The 11,025-nt window shown below is 35.2% G+C and overlaps 1 non-coding gene across 1 annotated transcript; it reads right to left on the reverse strand.

Moving 5' to 3' along the window:
- Positions 1–4,530: 4,530 nt before the first annotated feature.
- TRNAP-UGG lies at positions 4,531–4,602 on the reverse strand. Its single transcript has one exon. It is a non-coding gene; the product is annotated as a tRNA-Pro (tRNA).
- Between the last annotated feature and the right edge of the window lie 6,423 nt (positions 4,603–11,025).

An 11,025-nucleotide genomic window follows, 5' to 3' on the forward strand; every position in this document is an offset into this window, starting at 1 on the left:
ATTTAGTATATATTTCTCTATCACATTTTTACTATAAATCTTCAGCCTTTATATCCAACATTCTAGAGCCCAAATAGTCAGGGATTGACATCCTGCTAGAACACAAAGTCATTTACATGTCCCTAGCAAAATGTCTAGTAGTAACGGAGTCTAACCCAACGATCATTCAAACAAACATCCATCAACCAAGAGGGGTGAAAATGATGACGATAGTACAGTTGAGAAAGAATCTTAGCCATGATGAATCTACACTTGCTGCCATTGTTGTATTTGAAAAGGGGGAGCTCAAGTGTGCCAACCTCAACAAAAACTTTATTGCCACTACATGAACACCACGACCCAAAACAAGAAGGTCAGATATTGAGTTTAATCCTACCAAGAGAGATAAATCACAAGATTAGTTTTATGTCACCTACCACAAATAGATGTCATACAGCTCAACTTTTACTAGTTGAATTCTACAAATAGCAAAATGGCATGTTCACAGTCAGGTTTATTTGACCTGCAAAGGCTCTTGTCAGTGATCACTCAAATGCTTGGCAAAGACACCAAGCCAACACCTCTACTAAAGAAGAGAGACAAAAGAAAAAAAAAATCACTAAAGCAACACATGTTCACGCAGAAATACCATCCAGACGGATGAAGAGAAGGGTCGACCACGATAATTTCAAAGAAAATAGAGAGTTATGATAAGTTAAGGTCAGATCAACTTTGAGTTCAAAGCAACAAGAACCAAAGACTGGTTTGAAAATTCTATGGTCTAGTCAAAGTTGTCCACAAGATTAGGAAGACATCATATAGGATGCAATTGCTCCTATGGATACAGACTAACCCTGTTGTCCACGTCAGTAACTTGAAACGTTATTATTCCAACCAAGAAAACATCAAGTAAAAGCAGGTGGTATGACGTCATGCAAAGAAGAAATTGTTTCAAGCGAAGAAAGTAGGAAAGACACCAACAGAGAAGACTTGAAGAGTTAACAAACCGAGAAGTGATTTTCAAAAGTTCCTAGGAGGTTGGAAAAGACTCCTCAATATTGAGATCAGCTAGAAGCGCGTCACGAGACCTAAAGTCAGCCTCATCCTACAACGTTGAGTTTATGAAGAGCCGGTTGATAGAGATATTGACAAATTACTTTTAGCTTATAACATTGCTTTATTTGAAACTATTTTTAACGTATTTCCTCGCTCACGTTTTCTAAAATATTTCTTCTAAACGTGATTCGAGCATACACTGCTATTGTTCATTTAGTCTAAATTTTGCATGGTTGACTTGTTCATCTGATTAGAACAAATGTCACATAATGATTGTCTCACTACTGCAAGAGTGCGATTGTGACACTTGAAATCTATTCAGTTGTGGGCCGCATCTTCTGACTAGTTACGTGAGTTTGGCATAGGGCATACGTGTAGCTTGAAAAAGAAATGGTTGGATGCGGACAGTGAATAAGGGTTGGGCCACGGAAGGTTTTTTTTTTACCACATATGGACTTTGGGCTAGTGAGTCTTAAATTTGGATTCGTTTGAAAATTTTTGGTTCGTTTTTTAGTTCAAACGAACCCAAATTAAACCTACTAGTTCCTTCTTCCTTGCACGACTCACTCCTATTCTCTATTCTACCTCTTCTTGCTCTTTGAAACTTCTTTAAAGGCTATTGTTCACCGATTATTTGGGAGCATCTTCCTTAAAAGGATTGTGACCACAGATGACCTAAGTAGAAAATTTGTACCCTCTTTCCTAAAACCTTTAGCAGACAACATACCTAAAACAGGTGCGCTGACCAGACTGCGCTACACCTCATCTCACCCCCCCGGAGCATATGGATCCACCCAATCGATGAACACTCAAACCAAACTAGCCCATCCTTTTTGGCACAGGGACGCGAGAACCAATCCGAGTAATCTACAGTGGGGAGACCCCTTAAAGCAATAAGCAAGAATGGCTAGGTTGATAGCAGGGTTAAAGAAAAGGTAAGTATGAAAAGACGTATCGCGTAACTGTCACTGTAAGCAGCTTCATTCTTTCTTGATCTATGATCCGACTTTATGAAAAAAATCATTCTTTCAGCTGAAAGTGTGACTGTTGGGTATGGATAAGCAGGACCTCTTGGTTCGGGGATAACCGGAGATGTTGGCTAAGAAAGCTAAGCAGGCAAGTATAGGACGGACAAAATGCACATACAAATTTATTGACATGATCCCTCTTCTCTCTCTCTTTGGCTAGTTGGCTAGTTGCACGATAAGCGGGAAAGCATATCAGGTAGGGAAAGAAAGGCTGCTCGATCTCCTGTAAGGCTAACCCTCAACGGCGAGCTCACCAGGCAATGCTATAAGTCCGATAGAAGTCCAAGGTTTCATCTACTACGAACCAGGAAGCTCTTGGAGGAGCTAACATGAAATGAGAAATACATTCGTTTACGACAACTAATAGATAGCGAACCTTTTGGTAGAAACTGAATGATCCCCTGGCTCGGGCAAGAAAAGGAAAAGGTTGTCGTACTCCTACTTTTTTTGTTGGACGATAGAAAAGTTTGAGCGAAAAGATTGAATCACACCTGGTACGAAAGGCGGTCTTAGCAGGTTTCTTCAAACGTATAAACAAAAAGAGGAAGCAATCGGTCCTAAAGAGGATACCGATACCCATATATTCTTGCATGGAATAACCTAGCTGAACCGGATCAAGGGTCCTAATTTAGTCCGACTGACCTTCTTTGGCTTGCCCCCGCCCTTGTAACAAGGTCAACCCGTATGTGCTCTTTCCTTTCGTTTAGCGCGATAGCTTACCAGGTCTTTCGGCTCATAGCAGCAGTATGAAAAGCGGAATCCTCATCCTGAGTCGAGTTCGCATTGCCATACGAATCGACATCGGCCAAACCAAGAGCTACTATTTTTTCTTTAATGAAAGCGGATCTAATAGTTTTGATAAAACCAACCTCTTCTAAAGAAGAAGTCGCTCTGCCTTGATCACCGTGTACATATGCAGCTTCCGCTTTATCTTTGCCTACCGTGAAAAGGAAAGTTCCCTCAATAGGCCCTCCCAGCTCCCGAACGTCTTTCTATCAATCGAGAGAGGTATAGAATAGTACAACAAACCAACAAAACAAGAATGGACTCATAAGATGAGCGGTCAGGGAAACTGTTAAGAATATTTAGTAATAAATTATAGTTTACCATATATATTTTATTTTATATTTTATCATAAGACAAATATCTAATATTTGCCTTATTACCATAGGTATCTTTCCATTTATTACTATTTTCATATCCTTGTAATTTATTTGATTATAAATAAGATAAATTTCACACCATTTAGGTGTCGTGGATTCAGCAAACATTCGCAGAAACGATTTCATTTGTGTTATCCGCCAAGGAAATGATCAAGGAATTCAGATCCTGAATAAAGTACTGTAGGCAAGCGAAGCTTTTGAAAATGAAAGCGTGTAGAACTCATATCCACTTTCTCTTCGTTTCGTAAACTTCGGATCTGATCTTTCTTTCCTCTCTGGGTGACTGAGAGACAATATAGGCCTAGCGTGCATCCGATTCGGTCAACAATAAGGTACAAAGCAGATTGATTAAATGGACTTGAAGTTCCATTATCGTTAGGTCGAAGATCTCTACTAGGTTTAGTGCACTTTGGTAGTTGTGAATGTTGCCGTAATCGAATGTCTTTCTCATTCGACATTCTCTCTTACCAAGCACTTATACTCGCCAGGGTTAAGGAGACAATCTGTGAGCTAATTGGGTTTCGAGATTGCGTATACGCGAAAAGATCAGGAAAGGGTCTTTTTGTGCCCGGTTCTGGTTCAGGAAAGGGTCTGATCTCTTTCATTGGAGCACATTGATGCCGAAGGAGTCTTCAGAACCGGTGGAGGGGCTATGATGACTTCAAGCTATTCAAATATCATTACTGATACTACAAAGAAAGGGTATCTAAGTCATACTAGTGGAATAGCTTTTTCATAATAATTATCTCGATATATGATACAAAAAACCTGCCATGACTGATAAGGTAAGGGGTTTCAAAAGACAAAAGAATTACAATTCTACGTGTAATAGAAAAGGAGACTGCCTTCTTGACCTGTGATAGAAAAGGAGACTGCCTTCTTGACCACAGATATGACTTTGCACTTTAGCCCCTGAGAATACCACGTTGACAGGATTTGAACCTATGGCTCTCTACAATTTGTGTAATGCTCTTTTTGAAGTCGGGCTCGATATGGCTCTCTACAATTTGTGTAATGCTCTTTTTGAAGTCGGGCTCGAGATGATCTTTATTCTTCCAAGAATATGTTTCATTCTCTATTCTCATGTTCTTGGTTCAATGTTTAAAATTCACATTTTAAATCATATTATCTTGCTTAACTCATTTTCATATAATATTGTTGGGGACATTTTGAGAATTGAACTTAGACCTCTCACACCCAAAACAATAATCATACCACTTAGTTGCTAGTCTATATATGAAATTTATATAAGTTGCCCATTGATAACTATTTTTTTTTTTTTTTTGTTTTTTGTTTCCTTTTCGAGGGCATTCCGAGAATTGAACTCGAGACCTCTTGCACCCAAAGCAAGAATCATACCACTAAACCAAAAGCCCTTATAATGGACCATGTATTAAGTTGTTTCTGTTATGTATCATCATTATTTCATTTATTATTTTGTTAATGAAATCCATGAGCAATTATTATTATATCTTTTAGATCTAGACTGCTGTTAAATTATTTACATAGGGTTTATGATAATTACTGTAGAGAGAAGAAAAAAGAATAGAAGTAGTGTAAAAAGATAATTACTGTAGAAAGATAATTAATGTAGAGAGAAGAAAAAAGAATAGAAGTAGTGTAAAAAGAATAAAAGTTATGTTCTAAAAAATACTGTAGAGAGAAGAAAAAAAATAGAAGTAGTGTAAAAATGTGATAGTTCCATTTGAGACATATGTCGTGGAGTACACAAGTATTAAAAGAGCATTTACTATAGAAAGATAATTACTGTAGAGAGAAGAAAAACGAATAGAAGTAGTAGAGAGAAGAAAAATTACTGTAGAGAGAAGAAAAAAAATAGAAATAGTGTAAAAAGAATAAAAGTTATGTTCTAAAAAAGATAATTAGAAATAGTGTAAAAATTTGATAGTTCCATTTGAGACATATATCGTGGGGTACACAAGTATTAAAAGAGCATTTACCGTAGAAAGATAATTATTGTAGAGAGAAGAAAAAAGAATAGAAGTAGTAGAGAGAAGAAAAATTACTAGAGAAGAAAAAAGAGTAGAAGTAGTAGAGAGAAGAAAAATTACTGTAGAGAGAAGAAAAAAGAATAGAAGTATTGTAAAAAGATAATTACTGTAGAGAGAAAAAAAAAGAATAGAAATAGTGTAAAAAGAATAAAAGTTATGTTCTAAAAAAGATAATTACTAAGAAAAAAGAATAGAAGTAGTGTAAAAAGATAGATAATTAATGTAGAAGAGAAGAAAAAAGAATAGAAGTAGTGTAAAAAGAATAAAAGTTATGTTCTAAAAAAGATAATTACTAAGAAAAAAGAATAGAAGTAGTGTAAAAAGAATAAAAGTTATGTTCTAAAAAAGATAATTATTAAGAAAAAAGAATAGAAGTAGTGTAAAAAGAGAAAGATAATTAATGTAGAGAAGAGAAGAAAAAAGAATAAAGAATAAAAGTTAGGTTCTAAATAAGATAATTACTAAGAAAAAAGAAATTCGTGTTTTATTGGAAGAGACCAACTTCATTTAAGATATTAGGAGTTTAAACTACTTCCATTGTAATTTCAATCACTCCACAATGATTACAAATTTAGGGTTGGCTACTTGGACATCAATTATCAACTTTAGGTTATAATTTAGGTAGTAGCCATTATAATATTAATGAGCATAAGAGCTACAATTCTTTCATGGACCATATGTGTTATAGTTAAATGAATATATATATATTATGTGTGTCGAGGTTTGGGTAAAGCACAAAGTAGTAAGGAACACCATTGTCAACTCTAGAGCCACCCACAACTCATGATGGAGACCGATGCAAAATATTTTAACATCCTTTGGCATCAAGATACAGGAAAGATGAACGTCGTCAAATTGGAAGCTTTACCTGTCTTAAGAGTCACAATGAGAACTCTAATCAAGCTGGAGCCTTGGACTAGGCAAATTGTTTAGTGATAGTTGAAATGGATGACTTCGACGTCGTGTCAGGAATGAACGTCCTGCTGAAACACAAAGTCAGTTGTCGAGATTGGTAATGTGAGTTTGTAACCCATCCATTGAGGTTCTTGGAATGATTCTATAGCTTATCATTTCCATGTTGGGAGTTGTTGGATCATGGGTCTTGGGCGAAGGAATCCTTTATTTACCACCCTTGGAGTTGATGGAAGTGTCATAAGGCTAATTTTTTTTCTATTTTTTTCTATTTATTGATTTTTTTTTTAGTGATTTTATTTGATTTTATTTCAATTTTGTCAAACTCACTCAGGTGCTCATCTCAATCATTTCAGCCTTGTTGGCTTTCAATAAGAGAGACCTTGGAAATAACCTGTAACTATTTAACTGGATTATCACATTAACAATTTGAATCAAATAAAGTGACATTAACCATTTTAATCACCTCAACCCCACTTGTTGAACTTGACTAAATGTCTATAACATAACACTAACATAGGTACAAAGTAACACAAACAAAGGTACAAAGTTCATAAAAGTCTTTTTAATCTAAAATACCATTGAACTTGACCATTATAGTGCCTCTCAAACGTAGGTAAAGTTTAAATTCGGGTCTCCTTGTCAAACTCACTCGGGTGCTCATCTCAACCATGATGGCGTTCAACAAGAGTGACCTCGAAAATAGCCGGATTATCGCATTAACCATTTGAATCACCTCAACCCCAATTGTTGAAATTGAAACAAATATCTATAACATAACACTAACATAGGTACGATGTTCATAAAAGTCTTTTTAATCTAAGATACTATTGAACTTGACCATTACAGTGCCCTCAAAATGAGGTAAAGTTTAAATATAATTGGTGACAAAAGATGAAACTATAAAATAAAAAGAATTAAGAAAATAATATTCAACTTCAGAGAATCAAACCAAAATCTCCTAGGTGAAAGCCAAATATCCAAACCGTTGGACAACAATGAATTTTTGGTGTAGTTGTCCTAAAGTCTTTTGTCTAATCGCCGAAGAGTTTTACTATGATGTTTTGGGTAATGTTTAACAATTCGACACGTCCTTTCATGTGTGTGATAGAGATCTCAGAGTTACCGCGATGTTTCGAGTTGTTCGACCGTGTGGCTCTTTCTTCAAAAGGGTCAACATCAAACGTCAAGTCTTTGATTGGCAACCCATTCAGAGGAGCGTCTTTGATCTCAACCATGATGTCGTTCAACAAGAGAGACCTCGAAAATGACTGGATTATTGCATTAACCATTTGAATCACCTGCTCATCTCAACCATGATGTCGTTCAACAAGAGAGACCTCGAACACGACTGGATTATTGCATTAACCATTTGAAATTGAACAAAATATCTATAACAAAACTCTAACAAAGGTACGAAGTTCATAAAAGTCTTTTTAATCTAAGATATGAATTGTAAAATAAAATGAAATAAGAAAATAATATTCCATTGCCAAGAATTGAACTCGATTCTCGAGGGTGAAAGCCAAATATCCTGATCGCTAAACGACAATGGATTTTTTGTGTTGATGTCCTGAAGTCTTTTGTCATATCGCTGAAGAGCTTTAGCATGATCTTTTGCTTAATGTCTAACTCTTCGACACGTCCTTCCCTGCGTGTGTTAGAGTTCTCAAGGCTACCGCGACGGTTCAAGTTGTTCGATTGTGTGGCTCTTTCTTCAAAAAAGTCAATATCAAATGTTAGGTCTTTGATTGGCAACCCATCCAGGGGAGTGTCGATTGCATCGATTCCATCAACGATCTTCCCATGAGTTTATGGTGCATGACCCATTTTTTATACCATTCACCTTCGAGCACTACCCTAGTTTTGCATCGTCCATGAGATGCATTGCGGCTAACGTAACTCTCAGGTTGTATGAGAAATTTCCTGTAGCTCTCAACTCTCAGGTCGTATGATAGAGTTCTTAGAGCTACCGCGGCATTTCGAGGTGTTTGATCGTGTGGTTTTTTCTTCAAAAGAGTCAATATCAAACGTCAGGTCCTTAATTGGCAACCCATCAAGGGGAGCGTCGATTGCATCGATTCCATCAACGGTCTTCCCATGGGTTTATGGTGCATGACTCATTTTTTATATCATCCACCTTTGAGCGCCACCGTCCATGAGATGCATTGTGGCCAACGTAATTCTTAGGTCCTATGAGCAAGTTCCTGTAACCTTCAAGTATGGTTATACGTCAAAAATAAATTTTTTAATTCCTTAGCATCCCGGTTCCCATTTAAGGGTTTGTGTTTTTGAATTTTCAGTTTGTTAAGCCCATCATGAGCTTGGCTTGGGGTGTGGTTCTCTACGACCCTCACTCTGGTGCTCATCTTAGTCATCTCAGCCATGATGGCGTTCAACAAACGAGGCCTTGAAAATGACCGGATTATCACATTGACCATTTGAATGACGTCAACCTCACTTGTTGAAATTGAACCAAATATCTATGACATAACACCATTAAAGGTTCAAAGTTCATAAAAGTCTTTTTAATCTAGGATACTATTAAACTTGACCATTATAGTGCCTCTCAAACCAAGTTCATAAAAGTCTTTTGAATTTAAGATACTATTGAACTCATCCATTATGAGAACTAAAGTTTAAATATAATTGGTGACAAAAGATGAAACTATAAAATAAAAGAAATAAGAAAATAAAATTTCACTGTTGAGAATCAAACTCGGGTCTCCTTGATGAAAGCCAGATCTTTTGTGTAATGTTTAACTCTTCGACACGTTTTTTATGTGTGTGATAGAGTTCTTAGAGCTACCACCACGTTTCTTGTTGTTCGATCCTGTGGCTCTTTCTTCAAAAGAGTCAACATCAAACATTAGGTCTTTGATTGGAAACCCATCCAGGGGAGCGCCAATTGCTTCAATTCCATCAATGGTCTTCCCATAATTTTTTGGTGCATGACCAGTTTTTTATACCATTCACCTTCAAGGGCCGCCATAGTTTTGCATCGTCCATGAGATGCATTGTGGGCCAATGTAACTCTCAGGTCCTCTTAGCAAGTTCCTATAGTCTTGAAGTATAATATCAAATCATATTAACATATTTGATATGTCAAATATTAAAATAATTGATGTGTATCATAAACATTAAATAAAAATATATATTTGAAATTTGAATGCGATCCATATTAATTAAACATATATTATGATATTCTACAACATTTTAATATTATTTAAATAAGATATTATATCTTAATGTATTAGGTATTCAAATATATAATTTGACAAAACTTATCACAAGTTCACTGTAAATAGAACCCTAGGGTTAAGTCAAAAAGCATCAAACACTAAGTACTGTGACATTTTAGGTGATATTTTGTAGAGGAAGCTGATAAGGTCTTCAAAGAGCATGTGGTCATGTCTCACATTTTATGTTAACAACATGGCACCAGAAATTCTGATACTGGTAATTAACTACAAACCTTTGAATAAGGTTTTAGAATAAATAAGATATCCAATCCAAAACAAAAATGATTTGATAAAAAGAATTTAGAGTCAAATATTTTTATAAAATTCGACATGAAATTGGGATTTCGGAAAATTCTAATTTCCTAAAAGGACAAATATAAAATAGCATTTATGTCAAATTTAGAAAATACGAGAGGAACGTTATGCAATTTAGGCTAAAAAACGCTCCATCCGAATTTCAGAAGATTATGAATGATATTTTAAATCCTTTCAAAAAATTTCGATAGTAGATGATGTGTTGATATTTTCTAAAACCATTAAGATCAACACTTTAAACATCTACATACATTCATTAATGTAATCAAAAGAAATCAGCTAGTTGTGTCCATACCAAAAATCAAATAATATGAAACTCAGACCCGTTTTCTTGGATTTTAAATTTATTTGAGCCTTATTAAAACCCATCCAATGGTCTTTGTCTCAAACTTTGGTGATGACGTATCCTAGAAAAGCCAACTTCAAAAAAATTTTAGGTTCTCTCAATTACGTGTCTTATATCCTTCAAGATATCAGGCACATTTACAAATGTCTTGATGAGTGTCTTCAAAATAATACAAAGTCTTGATTTGTAAGGGATATCTCTACAACAAAAAAAAAAAAATCAAATCATTAGTAAAATAAACTCTCTACTAAAGTCTTATTGACCCAAGGGCAGATCTCATAATGAAATGTGACGCATCAAATATCGGATACGGAGGTATCTAAAATTGTCAAAGAGGACAAAGAATCAATTATCATATTTCATTCAAAAGCCTCCAATAATACCATACAAATTTCAAAATAGTAAAAAAAAAAAAAAAAAGTATTATTTCCATTGTACCCTGTGTACACAAATTTTAAAGAAAATTGAATTAAAAAAACTATTAAAATCTATTCGAGAGTAAAATTTAGTTTTAGAAAAAAAAGGGAATAATCTTGTTTCAAACAAAAAATAATTTTGCTAGATAGAAGTAAATTTTGTTGTGGTTTGATTTTAAAATTCTACCTATAAAAAAAAGTTGAAAACACCTTGGGAGATTATCTATGGGCCAGTTTCTAACAAAGTCTCTCTTCTCAAACTCATACTAATCCAACCAATTATTTGCATGGACTCAAAAGTTCAATTACCTCTAAAAGAAGTTGAAAACACCTTGTGAAAATCTGTAAGGATACTACGACCTCTAGCTTTGCTAAATCCAGCGTTGTTGAAGCTTATCAAAATCGCTGCAAAAATAAAGTTTAACAAGTGGTTCTATGATGTAGTGGTTAGCACTTTCGACTTTGAATCTAACAACCTGTGTTTAATTCCCAATAGGTAATCCACCAATTTATACAAAGTTGGTCCATAGCCAATTCGGTAGGGTCACTTTTGGAC

Source organism: Cucurbita moschata, unplaced genomic scaffold (genome assembly GCF_002738365.1).
Source record: "Cucurbita moschata cultivar Rifu unplaced genomic scaffold, Cmos_1.0 Cmo_Scf00092, whole genome shotgun sequence".
Taxonomy (NCBI): domain Eukaryota; kingdom Viridiplantae; phylum Streptophyta; class Magnoliopsida; order Cucurbitales; family Cucurbitaceae; genus Cucurbita; species Cucurbita moschata.